Source organism: Sorghum bicolor, chromosome 5 (assembly GCF_000003195.3).
Source record: "Sorghum bicolor cultivar BTx623 chromosome 5, Sorghum_bicolor_NCBIv3, whole genome shotgun sequence".
Taxonomy (NCBI): domain Eukaryota; kingdom Viridiplantae; phylum Streptophyta; class Magnoliopsida; order Poales; family Poaceae; genus Sorghum; species Sorghum bicolor.
The window spans coordinates 62,936,190-62,952,725 of record NC_012874.2 but is presented as its reverse complement, the minus strand read 5'-3'; the positions used below and the strand labels follow the sequence as shown (position 1 = coordinate 62,952,725).

The following is a 16,536-nucleotide window of genomic DNA, read 5'->3' as shown; positions in this document are numbered from 1 at the left end:
CAGACATATATCCACGGTCAATTGCATAATATAATTTTGAAAACAAATACAATTCAGCAGGACAATAATTCAGCAGGCCTTCCTGTTCTGGCCCATGTTGCAACTTACATGGTATACATGCCCAGTCCATTGCCACCTTCTTAATTGGGCCACGGAAGGTAGTATTTTGGGACAGGAAAAAGTCTACTTTTTCTCTCCCAACTATGAAAGTCCGTTTTTTCTCTCTTAACTTTTCAAACCGTACATTTTATCTTTCTAAAGCGATTTCGAAAGCGGTTTTGCTACAGTAAATAATGGTTTGCTATAGTGATCATAAAATAGAAAATTCACCTTTTTAAAACCCATATAAGTATATCTACATAGTAAACATATAATATGGTATGCTTTAGTACAAATTTTTCTATGAAGGTTTTGTTCTTTTTCTTTTTTATTTATTTGGCTGAATCTTTGAAAAATCATAGTAAACATAGAGAAATAATAACATATAAAATCTAATTTTCTTAGACTCCACATAAGTATATATATATACAATGCACATATAATATATTTATGTTTTATTCTGACAAAATAACTATAGAAGCTGCAGTTATGAATTATTTTAATTAATTACAGAAAAGCATATATCTAAAGCTACAATAAAAAATTATACTAAAGCCTACCATAATATATATTTACTGTGTAGATATACTCATGTGGAGTCTAACAAAATTATATTTTATGATTTTTCTGTAATTTACTATGATTTTTCAAATATTTAGCAAAAATAAATAATAAATAAAAGGACAAAACCTTTATAGCAAAAACTTTATACTAAAGCATACCATATTATATATTCATTGTGTAGATCTACTTATATGGAGTCCAACAAAATTGGATTTTCTATTTTATAATTTTTTGTGATTTACTATAATTTTTTAAAGATTCGGCCGAAATAATTAATTAAAAAAGAAAAAGACAAAAATCACTATTCACTGTAGCAAAACCGCCTTTGAAATCGCTTGATGGAGGTAAAATGCATGGTTTGAAAAGTTGAGGGAGGTGGTTTGTCCGGTTTTGGAGTTGATGGAGGAAAAGCAGACTTCCATGGAAGTTGGGAGAGGAAAAATAGACTTTTTCCTTTGGACGTACGTGCTACGCAATGTGTCTCTTCTGTCTGATCCGATGCTACTCTCTCCATTCTAAATTATAAGTCATTCGAAGAATTTTGGAGAGTCAAACCATTTTTAAGTTTGATTAAAAATATAGAGAGAAATATAAAAATACTTGATTGGTACCAAAAATATTATTATTTTGCTATATAAATTTGGTCAAACTTGAAAAACTTTGACTCTTCAAGATTTTTGGAATGACTTATAATTTGGGACGGATGGAGTATATATATGTTGCTACATACTACTACATCCGATTCGTATCCAATATAATCAGAATGCAAATGCAAGTATTTCCACGAAATGAAAACCATTAAATACTTTTTTAACAAATCGGCATTTTCTTTCTATTAATGTAGCAGAAAATACAAACATATATCCACGGTCAATTGCATAATATAATTTTGAAAACAAATACAATTCAGCAGGACAATAATTTCACATATGAATATATAAATAAAAAATGTAGCAGCCGTCTTTCAGTCTTTGGGTCGGAGTTCTAATCTTGGCAATCCACGAACTGATAGTCGACGACGAGGCTGCCGCTGGCTGCACCGGCTCCATCAGTGTCGATCTCGCCGAACACGGCGGCGTCCAGGTCCAAGCCGCCGTTGTGGCACTCATCCACCACCCGCGCCGTCGCCTGGTCACCTGTCGCCGCCGCAGAACGCCGTCCAGCCGTAGCACTGCCGCCAGGCGAGCGGCATCTCGGCGTCCCACGTCGCGCAGAAGGCGCCCGCCGCGCCGAGGTCCCACTCCACCTGCGCCGGGTTGTACTGGTTGTACATCGCCACCACGCCGCTCGCCTGCTGCGCCGCCGCGCTGCCGACAAGCAGGCAGATCATGGCCGCCGCTGCCGCTAGAACAACAACCAGACGCCGCGACAAGCTTGTTGTTGTTCCGGTGGCCGCCGCCATTGCTGTCTGGTGTGGCTAGCTAGCTAGCTGTTGCGCTGTTGCTGCTCCACGAGCTTTGCGCTTACTGGATGTGTGCATGCATGGTTGCACCTTGGATAGATGTGTCATATTTATATGCGCTGATGATGGTGTTCATTCTATGGACCACGAATTAGCCTATAACAAGTGTTACTATTTATTTCATCATATTATCGTTTTTCTTTGCCTTGTCAAAACAGTATTTTAGTTATTTGCTCAATGGCATGGTTCCAAATGGCATGATTCTCAAACAGAAATTTAATATAAACGTAGTGGGATCTACAAGGGATATCCAATCCAATCTATACGAAGAACCTGATCTACTGTATTTTGTGACGAGGTAGTGCTGATGTAAGATTGGCATTTTAATTTCCAAAAAATAAATGCAGCGCATCTCAACGATGCCAAATGGATAGTTCTGGTTCGCCGTGCTCTTTCTCATCGTCGTCTACAGCTTAGTGTTGTGCACATCGCGAGATCGAAGAGGGTTGCTCAGGCTTTGCCTGCTCGGCTGGCCGCCGGCCGTTTCGGGTGAGCACGCCAGTGTTGGGAGTCTGGGACAGAGGGAGAATAAGGAAAGTCAAGATAAGGTGGGTCCCACTTCAAATAAAATATGTTAAATTTATAGTAAAAAGAAGATATTAGCATATTCTCTCCGTCCACAAATAAATGCACATCTCGTCTCGGGGAGTTAAATCTTTTTAAATTTGACCAAATATATAAAAAATATACTAATATTTGTCATATATAATATGTATCATTAGATTGAGCATGAAATATACTTTCATAATATACTTATTCACATATACAAATATTGATATTATTTAATATATTTTTGTCAAACTTAAAAAAAAATTATCTTCTCGAGAAGCGAGATGTTCTCGATTTTTTCTAAAATTTCTTGACCTTTGCATTGATCGAATTGTCAAATCTATATTAAAATTGCCAAAAAGTTGATCTGAAAATAGGGGAAAAACATAGAGAGCAAAATAAAACGAGGGCAAAATGACATGGGCAAACTCATCCTTTCGTTCAAATGTTAACACCGTTAAGGAGACTTCATGGAATAGGAGTCTCTCTTTGTTTAGAAAACGCAGGGGTAAAATCACAAAGTTAAAAAAATGTGGGCAAAATCACCATTTTGCTACAAAATGAGGGCAGAAATGCTTAAGCTCCTAATGAAATATGTGTGAAGTCGTGTTCTTGAAAAAAAATTATTGAATCCAGTCTATTGTTTAGTTTCTTCCTGTTTTAATTACAATAACAACAAAGCCTCTACTCACAACCAAGTACGGTGGGCATAGGCGACAGACACAACCTAACAAGAGACGCATGTTCCAAAAATCGAAGGAGATTATTAATTATCATTAATACATGAATTTTCAAGTTATGTTCCCCCTTCAAGTAGCAAGTTTGTGCCACTGAAATGTAAATGAAAGGGAATATTATGCCATTGTATATACCTTCCTATACACAGAACCAGTAGGGAACCACTCAAAAAAACAAAAAATCAATATAAGAACCATCCTTTCTTCGTTCTGCATATAGGATTCTTCTTAGGTTCTAACACATTCTCACAATACCTGCATCCATTACAAAGTGAAACAAGTAGTAGCCGTAAGTACAGACACGTAGAGAGAAAAGAAAAGAAAAGAAAAGAAAAGAAAAGAAAAGAAAACAGAGCTCAATTCTCATTCAGATGCATGTAGCCATTCAACATTTTTCCACTAGTAGAGGGAGAACACTGAATGCTTTTAATTAATTGGCACAGAACTGTCTGCAACTTCGTTAATTTCATCCGAACCATATGATTATGGAATTGCAATTGGTGAATGTAGCGACTGGCATCGGCCTTCAAAGCCCTCTCTGTACTGGCAGTGGCAGTACACGGATGTTGACTGACCGGCAGCGACGACTCGACGACGACCGTGACTTGGCCGCAGACTGAAGCTGCTATCCAGCTTTATATATAGGCCTTGTTTACTTCCAAATTTTTTTACAAAATAAGAATAGTAGTATTTTGGTTTGTATTTGACAAATATTGTCTAATTATAGACTAACTAGGCTTAAAAGATTCATCTCGTCAATTCCGACCAAACTGTGTAATTAGTTTTTATTTTTATCTATATTTAATACTCTATACATACGTCTACAGATTCGATGTGACAGGTGAAAAATTTTGCAAATTTTTTTGGGAACTAAACAAGGCCATAATCAGGATCGATCGATGGAGATGGTGGCCACACGAGCGCATCCACTCTCACTTCGATCTCACAGAGTGCTCCTCATGTGTCTCTTTCAACAATAAACAAACCAACAATCATCAACTAAGCCCACATGCCCATGCATCCCTCCGCCGTCTTGCACTTGCTTCTCCTTCTCGCGGCCGCAGCCGCCTCGCAGTCGCAGGCACTGCAGCCTCCGCCAGCTGCTGGTGGTCGCCATGGCACTGGCGCAGCGGCCTGCATACCCCGCGAGAGGGACGCCCTGCTGGCCTTCAAGCGAGGCATCACCCGGCCGGCGACCCCTCGTGGCATCAAGGTGACGAAGACTGCTGCCACTGGAGAGGCGTCCGGTGCAGTAATCTGACCGGCCTGTTAAGATATATGATAGGTTGTTACGGTGTATAGTCTAGATACGTTGTAACCAAGATAGATAGAGTTGGTTAGTATCTTGTTTCATAAGTAGATTGATTTGTTGTAATCTCTTCTTGATGTACAAGCCACGGCGGGGGCTTTTTCCGTCCTTCATTAACACGGAACCGAGATCCCTAACAGCATCTCGTTAACGCAAACTTCACATGGTATTCAGAGCCCGTCTCCTTGTGGAACTGATCCATGGGCGCTTCCTCCTCCGTAGTGTTTACGTCTCCACAGATCGGCTTCTTGCCTGTGAGCGAGAAGCTTACCAAGAGCAATTATGCGATGTGGAGTCTCCAAGTCCTATCTACGATCTGTGGGGCTCAACTCGCGTAGTTCATCGAGTCAACGGCGAAGCCACCAGAGATGTATCTAATCCCGGTGAAAAGTGATGGTACCGACGATGACAAGAAGTCACCAGCCCGCAACCCCGACTACGACAAATGGGTCGCCAAGGATCAAACGGTGCTGAACTTCCTGCTCACATCTCTTTCTAAGAAAATTTTCTCGCAAGTCACTTCCTCAGCAACTACTGCAGCCAAGGCATGGGCCGCTATTGAGGCTCTCTTTGCCTCTCAGTCTAGGGCACGAGTTATTGCGACTCGAATGGCCCTGGCCACGGCATCCAAAGGGGCGTCCACCATAACGGAGTACTTCACGAGGATGAAGATCCTTGCAGATGAAATGGCATCTGTAGGGAAGAAGCTGGAAGATGATGAGCTTGTGTTGCCATGACATCGCTGGGGTATGTGTGCCATGACTGACACCGGTGAACCTACTTCTGTTGATGAAGCTTTGCATGACCCACGATGGGTTGAAGCAATGAAGAGTGAACATCAAGCTCTTCTTCAAAATAAAACTTGGCATCTTGTATCTCCTCCAAAGGGCAAGAATATTATAGATTGCAAGTGGGTGTACAGAATTAAGAAGAAGGCAGATGGCACCGTGGACAGGTATAAAGCTCGACTTGTCGCAAAGGGATTTAAACAGCGATATGGAATTGATTATGAGGATACTTTTGGTCCTGTTGTTAAGGCTGCAACAATCAGATTAGTTCTTTCTATTGCAGTCTCGAGACGATGGTCGCTACGACAGTTAGATGTACAAAATGCTTTCTTGCATGGAGTACTAGAAGAAGAAGTTTACATGAAGCAACCACCAGGGTATATTGATAAGTCAAGACCAACCTTTATGTGCAAATTAGATAAGGCCCTCTATGGACTTAAACAAGCACCACGTGCTTGGTATGCTAGATTGTGTGGAAAATTACAAATGTTGGGGTTTCAGTCATCCAAAGCAGATACATCTCTGTTCTACTATAATAGAGGGAAGCACACTATGTTTGTCTTGGTTTATGTTGATGACATTATAGTAGCCAGCTCATCACAAGAAGCTACCAATGCCTTACTCCGAGATCTTGAGAAAGAGTTTGCTCTAAAGGATCTTGATTATCTACATTATTTTCTTGGAATTGAAGTGAAAAGAGATTCTCAGGGTCTTATTTTGTCTCAAGGAAAATATGCTGACAATATTATCAAAAGGATAGGTATGCACAATTGCAAACCGATCAACACACCCTTATCTAGTATTGAAAAACTCAGCGCAACAGAGGGGGATCCACTCGGACCAGAAGATGCAACAAAGTACAGAAGTGTGGTGGGAGCTATGCAATATCTAACATTGACTCGACCTGATATTTCATTCGTTGTTAACAAGGTATGTCAGTTTCTACATAATCCCACAACTGTTCATTGGAGTGTTGTCAAGAGAATACTTTGGTACATACATGGAACCTCCAAACTAGGGTTGCATATCATAACAAAGTCTATGCTAGTTAGTGCCTTTACTGATGCTGATTGGGCTGGGTGTATTGACGATCGGTGCTCAACCGGTGGTTTTGCTGTCTTTCTTGGGTGTAATCTGATTTCATGGTGTGCAAGAAAACAGTCCACAGTATCTCATTCAAGCACTGAAGCCAAGTATAAAGCATTAGCAGATGCCACAGCTGAGATAATGTGGGTTCAAAAGTTGTTAGCTGAGTTGAAGATACAACATCCCTCTGCTGCTCAACTGTGGTGTGACAATATAGGAGCCACATATTTAACAGCTAATCTTGTGTTTCATGCAAGAACAAAACATATTGAAATTGATTTTCACTTTGTTAGAGAGAGAGAGAGTGGCTCAAAGATTGTTGGATGTACGGCATATTGGCTCTAGTGATCAGCTAGCCGATGGGTTCACAAAAGCGCTACCATTAGCTAAGTTGCTTGCCTTCAGAGACAATCTTAATCTTGTGGCAGGTTAAGATTGGGGGAGGGTGTTAAGATATATGATAGGTTGTTACGGTGTATAGTCTAGATACATTGTAACCAGGATAGATAGAGTTGGTTAGTATCTTGTTAAGTAGATTGATCTGTTGTAATCTCTTCTTGATGTACATGCCACGGCGAGGGCTTTTCCCGTCCTTTGTTAACACGGAACCGAGATCCCTAACGGCATCTCGTTAACGCAAACTTCACACGGCCATGTCATCGGCCTCCGTCTTGACAACGGCATGTACACTGATTATCCCGGCAACATGGCTTTGTCAGGCGAGATAAGTCCCTCATTGCTCTCCTTGCATCATCTTGAGAGCCTTGATCTCAGCTTGTACTGCTACAGTCTGGTCATTCGGACAGAAAACTTTGTCCGATGATTCCCGCGCCTCGTTTCCCGCCGACTCGTCAGTCCACATGCGAGAGTTGGCAGACTCCCATGTCTTGTTTCCAGCCCACTCGTCAGCCCACATGTGAGAGTTGGCAGACTCCACGTCTTGTTTCCCGCCCACTCGTCAGCCACATGCGAGAGTTCCCATGGAGTCTATACGCCCAGAGAAGGAGTCTGTTTATTTTTATTCTATTAATTGATTTGCGTGCATAGCATTTTTTACAAATAAAAAAAGTTATAACTACTAATCTGAGTATCTAAATTAGATTCTGATTATACTATTAAATTTTTTATAATAAAGTCTTCAAAACAGGACCATGAATATATTTAGATAAAATTTTATTAATTAACATTTGTTCTATAAAAGATAGCTTTTAGTATGGAATAGATGTGATGTTCTAGGTTAAAAATAATGTTTCGTCTTTACAATAAAAATGTTCAGGATTCTAATTTTAGTTTCATAGAATTGTTATTATAATATATAAAATAAATATATAACATAAATAAAAAATAATTAAATTTGGAGCAAAGCATAAGAAAAAAAATAAAATGCGTAATAGCGAAAAAATTCAAAGAACATCATAAAATATACCTAGAACATCATATTTATACTACGGGAACATAACTAAATACCCTATAGAACATCACTAAATATATTATAGAATATCGTATATATATTACGGAACATCACTAAATACATCATAAAACATCACATGTGTACTAAGTGAACATCACTAAATACACAATAGAACATTGCTAAATATATTATAGAACATCGTATATATATTACGGAACATCACTAAATACATCATAAAAAACATCACATGTATGTTAACATCACTGAATACACCATAGAACATCACTAAATACGTTATAGAACATCACATATATATTAAGTGAACATCACTAAATATATCATAAAACATCACATATATGTTACGCAAATATCGCAAAAACACCATATAACATCATCATATATACCATGAGAACATAAAAACAACATCACATGTATAACGCAAGAACATAAGAAAAAACATATGATATCACTTGCATACTACATAAACATAAAAAATGAAAAGAAAAGAAAAGAACAGAACAGAAGAAAGGTAAAAACATAAAAAAAATAATAAACACATAAAACATAAAAGGAAAATAAAAATGCATGATGCACGAAAAGAAAAAAGAAAAGAAAAGAAAAAAGGGAAATGAAGAAAGATTGAAAATTAGAAACATGAATCAAAGAAAAACATAATTAGAAAGAAAGAAAAAACTTCCTAGAGTAAATTAAAGAAAAAAGGAATAAAAAAGAAAGAGAAAAATATAAACAAAACAATTGATTAGAATAAAATAACAGAAAAATTGAAAAACTAAAACTAAAAGATGAAAAGAAAAATAAAATACCAAAAAAGAGAAAAGAAAAACAAAAACAAAGAAATAACGACAAAGAAATAGAAAAAACTACTATGTGATTATAAGAGAGAAATAAGAAAAGAAACAAAAAAAAGGAAAAAGAAAGATAAAAAATAAAAAAGGATCAAAGAATAAGCAAAGTAGAAAGAATAATAAGATCAAAGAATAAAATAGATGACAATAAAAAGAAAAAAGAAAAATAAGAAAAGAAAAGAAAAGAAGAAAGAAAGAAAGAAATTCTCTCACCGAATCCAATGTGTAGGAGAGTGAGGGCATATGCCGGCAAAAAAAAAAACCCTTCCAACACTCACCTAGCAATTTGCCGGAGTGAAGAAATATATAATAAGAAAAGAGAAGCTAACTACTAGTCAACCGAGAATTAAGAAGAAAGAAAAGAGAAATAGTAACATTAATAAGAGAGGAAAGAGAAAACTGGACACTGCAGTGTGCTTCATGGGTTGGCTGATGGACCGTCTCTTTACTTGTACGGACGCATAGGAAACACAGACATAAGAAATATTGGTGCGCTGCTCTGAGACGGGCGGAAAACATCCGGTGGAAAATATCGGCACAGAGTGCCAGAGTTCTTGGGCCGTTTCAAGAACCTGAGATACCTCAACCTCTCTACCATGCCGTTGTATGGGAGGGTGCCACCTCAGCTCGGCAATTTCTCAAACTTTACAATGATGACTTCCTACTCCCGTGGGGTGCTCCAGAATTGTACTCTACGGATATCTCTTGGTTATCAAATTTGCCTATGATGTACCTCGACAATGGACTATGTGATCCTTAATGGGACGGTTGATTGGGCTCATGTTGTGAACATGATTCCTTCTTTGAGGGTCCTTCGTTGATCTTTCCCATTGCTGTCTTACAGGTGCAAACCAATCTCTCCAGCATCTTAATCTTACAGACCTTGTGGAGCTCAGTCTCTCTAGGAACACCTTTGACCACCCAGTAGCATCATGTTGGTTCTGGAATTTGACTGGCCTCCACCATCTCGACCTTGCACGAACCAACTTATACGGTCAAATTCCTGATGCGCTGGGAGGTATGGTGTGATGGTGTCCCTCCAAGCCCTTGATTTTAGCTTTGGTTTTGGAGTCATTGACATCATGACAGCAAACATGACAAATCTGTGCAATTTGGAAAGCATAGACAGATAGACTTGAGGGGCAACTCTTTTTATGGCAACATAAGAGATTTATTCCAAAGGTTACCACGATGTTACCCTAGTAGGCAGAAGGGACTGTATCTGGGGTTCAACAATCTCATTGGTAAACCATCTCACCGGGCCTGTGCCTTCTGAGCTTGGTACACTAAAGAATTTGGTCGAGCTAGACCTCAGCAACAATAATCTTGATGGTGTAATCACAATCACCCAACAGCATTTTGCTGGCCTAAAAACATTGAAGCTTATTGACTTGTCACGTAATTCATTGAAGATCGCAGTGGATCCTGAGTGGCTACCACCCTTCAGACTTGACAGGGCATATTTTGCATCTTGCCAGATGGGTCCTCTTATTCCCTACCTGGTTACAGTCCTAGGTTGATCTTGAGCTAGACATATCAAACACATCAATATTTGACAGTCTTCCTAACTGGTTTGCTACAACCTTTTCAAAGGTAACATCATTGTCCTTACGAACAATGGAATCAATGGCACATTGCCAACAAATTTGGAAAATATGAAATCATTACAGTATCTCAAGTTGGATTCAAACAAGCATTCAAACATTAGTCTGGGCAACTACCATCAAACATTTGCGATCTGAATGTAAAAGAATTGAATTTAGCCAACAACCATTTGGAGGGAAAATTGCCGGTGTGTAATCAGCAAAGGAGGGCCAGCATACTCATATTAGGTAACAATATGTTATCTGGAAAACTACAGTTGATTTTAGGCCTTTTTTAGTTGGCAAATTTTTTGGTTTTTGGCTACTATAACATTTTTGTTTTTATTTGACAAACATTGTCCAATCACGGAGTAAGTTTTTATTTTCGTCTATATTTAATGCTCCATGCATGCGACTAAAGATTTGATGTGATAGGGAATCTTGAAAATTTTTGCGAACTAAACAATGCCATAGAAAGAGCAAAATCCACCGCCGGTCCCTAAACTTGGCCGGCCGTGTCATCTAGGATCCTAAACTTCTAAAGTGATATCTGTGATTTCGTAAACTTGGCAGACGGTGTCATCTAGATCCCTGAACTTTCAAGGTAATCATCACATGTCTCTAAACTTGGCTGGTGGTGTCATTCCAATCCCTGACCTCTCAAGGTGAAGACTGCAGATCCCTAAACTTGGCAAGAGATATCATTCTTATCCAAATATGGTTTAACCTACTCTATAAGTTATCATGAATCCAACATGTGTCAATTAATCAAGCATTATTTATCTAATATTTATCATGAAAATATAAATTATATAAAATAATTTACATCAACAAAATAAATTAGAGCGTTAAAATAATTTACACCAAGAAATATATTAAGTTTAAACTAAAGTATAAAAATAGTAAAATTAATTAAATATTTATGTATCATTGATAGTATTATAAAATAATATTAAAATTCCTATATATAGTATTAAAAGTTTTCTCTATTAAAAGTTACTTCTAATTTTAGTATTATTTTTAAAATTTTAATAGTATTATTATAGAAGTAACTTTTCTATGTTATTAATACTATCACATTATTATTAAATATTTTAATACCATAATATTACTATTAAAAGTTTTAATACTATAATACTACTATTAAAGGTTAACTTTTCTCTATTATTAATACTATCACATTATTATTAAATATTTAAATACCATAATACTACTATTAAAGTTTTAACTATACTACTACTATTAGAGGAAACTTCTATAATAACATTATGAAAAGTTTTAACATAATACTAAAACTAGAAGTAACTTTTAATAGAGAGAACTTTTAATATTATAGGAATTTTAATATTATGTTGTAATACTATCAATGGTACATAAATATTTAATTCATTTTACTATTTTTATACTTTAGTTTAAACCTAATATATTTGTTATTGTAAATTATTTTAATACTTTAATTTGTTTTTGTCGATGTAAATTATTTTATATTATTTATGTTTTCATGATAAATATGAGATAAATAATGATTGATTAATTGACACATGTTGGATTTATGTTAGCTTATAAAGTAGGTTAGACTATGTTTGGATAGGGATGATAACGTTTGCTAAGTTTAGAAACCTGTGGTGATCACTTTGAAAGTTCAGGGATCTAAATGATACAGTCTGCCAAGTTTACGGACTCACAAATATCACTTTAGAAGTTTAGGGACTTAGGCCTTGTTTAGTTACTAAAAAATTTTACAAAATTTTTCAGATTTCCCGTTACATAGAATCTTTAGACGCATGCATGGAGTATTAAATATAAACGAAAATAAAAACTAACTGCATAGTTTGGTCGGATTTGACGAGACGAATCTTTTAAGCCTAGTTAGTCCATGATTGAATAATATTTGTCAAATACAAACAAAAGTGCTACAGTGTCGATTTTCCAAAAAATTTTAGAACTAAACAAGCCCTTAGATGACACCACTGGCCAAGTTTAAGGAGCGGCGATGGATTTTACTCTTTTAAAAACATACACAGAACTGCATGCACTACTACAGAATGAGGCATTGGTCGATGCCCAAAATGGCCAAAAACCTCGGCCTTTTTGCGGCCCGGGGTTAAAGACCCCTTTAGCACCGGTTCGTGTTACAAACCGGTGCTAAAGGGTCCTGCCCAACGGCTACTGACATGTGCTGTCGGGGCAGGGACCCTTTAGCACCGGTTTTTAACAAGAACCGGTGCTAAAGGGGTCCCTTTAGCACCGGCCAGAGCCACGGGCCGAGGCAAACCCTTTAGCACCGGTTTGTGTTACAAACCGGTGCTAAAAGGTAACCCTTTAGCACCGGTTTTTGCTCTGAACCGGTGCTAAAGGTCCGGTTTATAGGCCGGCTCCCTCCTCCCCTCTGCCCATTTGAAACCGAGAGCACCATTGTTGTTCTTGGAGCTTCTTCTTGCTTGTTCTTCATTTGTTCTTCATCTCCAACGCCCATCGTTGATCTTCTTCGACTCCGTCATCGTCTCTTCGCGTTTAGAGGTGACTAACTTCAGCCTTTCTTGTCTTTTTCATGTTGTTTTTGGCTTGTGATGTTCCCATCATTTTTTAGCTCAAATCCACTTTGTTATTTTGAATCATTCACATGAATTAGTATCCATATATATATATCATATTTCATGGTTGACCTAGTTTTAATATATTTTGCAAGAATGAATTATAGTATATTTTTATGATCATAGAAAGTAGGATAGTTCAAATTAATTGGTTTGTTAATATCACTTGATTTATTTTTATTACTACATATAATGTCCATTGTATCATACATGTTTACTAGTAAATGTGGAATTTATAATTGTTTTAAAATTGAGTATGGATAGTAGATGGCAACCGTGACCGGGTCTTCCGTCTCTCAACGGGTTCAAAAGCGATACCGTCCGGAACTCCCTCTCATTACTTGTGGCAAGTGTGGGCAGAAGATTTTGATGGAGTACAAAGTGTCGAAAGAGGGAGTAAACAAGGGTCGTATATTCTACAAGTGTCCAGATCGTAATGTGAGTTATTTCCAGACATTTGCTTATATATGTGCATATTTTTTTAAATGATATTAATTAAACTTTTGATTCTCTCTTTTAATTTCAGTGGGACGGTACCGGCGGATGTACAGGTTGGTACTGGGAGGAAGAATACATTGAACACATTAAGAAATCTTTTGCACATGTGGTTGAGGCTGAAGGTGGTGAGGCAGTGAGCCGACGAAAGAAGTTCAATGATGTTGATCAAGCGAATGATCTATCTATTATAGTTGGGATCGGACGCGAACTAATTATGTTGCTTAAGTGCATTTTAGTTTTGTTTTTTTTAATGCTAGTTGCGATTGTATTTGTTGTAGCCAAGCTTTTCTAAATTAATCAACTATGTATCTTAGACATGTTGTGCAATAAGATGAGAAACTATATGTGTGCATGGTTTTCATAATATATATGTTATCTTTAATGCAGATGGTAACACGTAATTGGATGTATAATGCCGATCGGCGCTCCGAAGAGTTCATTAATGGCGTGCACTATTTCTTAAGTGTGGCCGAGTCAAATAAGAGGGACGGTTTCATGTGCTGTCCATGTGCCGTGTGCAAGAATTTGACGGAATATTCTAACTCAAGAACTCTTCATTCACACTTATTAAAGTCTGGTTTCGTACCAAACTATATTTGTTGGACCAAACATGGAGAAAGCGGGATTATAATGGATGAAGGTGAAGAAGAAGAAGAAGAAGAATTGGACCATGCCAATATTATTGCTCAGTACGGTGGCTTCAATGATGTTGCAATGGGGGGAGATAATGAAGAAGAGGTGGCGGCAGAAGATGATCGGGGCGATGATGCTTTTGGTGATGCCATCCGTGATGCACAAAGAGAATGTGAAAGTGATAAAGAGAAAGCCAAGTTCGAGCGCATGCTAGAGGACCACAGGAAATCGCTATATCCCACCGCTGAAGAGGGGCAAAAAAAGCTGGGTACCACACTAGAATTGCTGCAATGGAAAGCAAAGAATGGTACATCTGACAAGGCATTTGGGCAGTTATTGAAGATCATAAAAAAGATGCTTCCGAAAGGCAACGAATTGCCCACCACTACGTATGAAGCAAAACAGGTTGTCTGCCCTTTGGGATTAGAAATCCAGAAGATACACGCATGTCCTAATGACTGCATCCTCTACCGTGGGGAGGAATACGAGAATTTGGATGCATGTCCAGTATGTAAGGCATCACGGTATAAGATTAGACGAGATGATCCTGGCGATGTTGAGGGTGAAGAACGTCATAGGAAGAAAATTCCAGCCAAGGTTATGTGGTATGCTCCTATAATACCACGATTAAAACGTCTGTTCAGAAATAAGGACAATGCAAAGTTGTTGCGGTGGCATAAAGAAGACCGTAAGATAGACAATATGCTGAGACACCCTGCCGATGGATCCCAGTGGAGAGCGATAGACAGAGAATTCTCAGATTTTGCAAATGATGCTAGAAACTTGCGGTTCGCCTTAAGTACAGATGGTATGAATCCTTTCGGTGAGCAGAGCAGTAGTCACAGCACTTGGCCAGTTACTCTATGTATCTACAACCTTCCTCCATGGCTATGCATGAAGCGGAAGTTTATTATGATGCCGGTGCTTATCCAAGGACCGAAGCAACCTGGCAATGACATAGATGTCTACCATAGGCCATTAGTTGAGGAACTTCAACTTTTATGGAGCAAACCAGGAGTTCGCGTGTGGGATGAGTACAAACAAGAGCACTTTGACCTACGAGCATTGCTGTTTGTAACAATCAATGATTGGCCAGCTCTGAGTAATCTTTCAGGCCAGTCAAACAAGGGATATAATGCATGCACACATTGTTATGAAGACCTTGACTGTGTATTTTTGAAAAAATGTCGAAAGGTCGTGTACCTTGGCCACCGTCGGTTTCTTCCTGTGAACCACCCAGTACGAAAGAAAGGCAAGCATTTTAAAGGCAAGGCAGACCACCGGACCAAACCTCTCAATCGAACCGGGGATGATGTACTCGAAATGGTCAAGGATATAAAAGTGGTATTTGGAAAGGGACGAGGCAGCGAACCTATTCCCAAGGATGCTAAGGGACACGTACCCATGTGGAAGAAGAAATCCATATTTTGGGAGCTACCTTACTGGAATGTCCTAGAGGTCCGCAACGCGATCGACGTGATGCACCTGACAAAGAATCTTTGTGTGAACTTGCTCGGATTCATGGGTGTCTACGGGAAGTCTAAGGATTCACTTGAAGCATGACAAGACTTGCAGCGCATGAAAGAACGAGACAACCTGCATCCAGAAAAGACAGATGATGGACGTCATTACTTAAGCCCTGCTAGCTACACTCTGAGCAAAGAAGAGAAGGAAAGCATGTTTGAATGTCTTAGCAGCATCAAGGTCCCATCTGGATTCTCCTCCAATATCAAGGGAATAATTAATGTGCCAGAGAAGAAATTCCTGAACTTGAAGTCCCATGACTGTCACGTTCTAATGACGCAATTGCTGCCGGTCGTTTTAAGAGGAATTCTACCTCCACACGTACGTCTAGCCACCGTAAAGCTATGTGCATTCCTCAATGCAATTTCTCAGAAGGCAATCAATCCAGAGCAACTAGCTACTCTGCAGAATGATGTCGTTCAATGTCTCGTCAGCTTTGAGTTGGTGTTCCCTCCATCCTTCTTCGATATCATGACACACCTCCTAGTTCATCTGGTCAAAGAGATTCGTATTCTCGGTCCTGTGTTCCTACACAACATGTTCCCCTTCGAGAGATTCATGGGTGTCCTAAAGAAATATGTCCATAGTCGTTCCCGGCCAGAAGGAAGCATTGCCAAGGGCTACGGAACAGAGGAGGTCATAGAGTTCTGTGTTGACTTTATTCCAGACCTTGACCCAATTGGCATTCCTGAATCTCGACACGAGGGCAGACTCAGCGGAAAGGGAACACTTGGGAAGAAAACATATATTGGTACGGGAAACGATTACTTCAATAAAGCACACTACACAGTTCTCCAGAACTCCTCATTGGTGGAACCATATGTTGAGGTACA

At 38.6% G+C, this 16,536-nt stretch overlaps 2 pseudogenes; one reads left to right on the top strand and one right to left on the bottom strand.

Annotated features, from left to right (window-relative positions):
- On the bottom strand, nt 1,648-2,065 carry LOC8071935 (annotated as a pseudogene).
- On the top strand, nt 5,479-11,123 carry LOC110435979 (annotated as a pseudogene).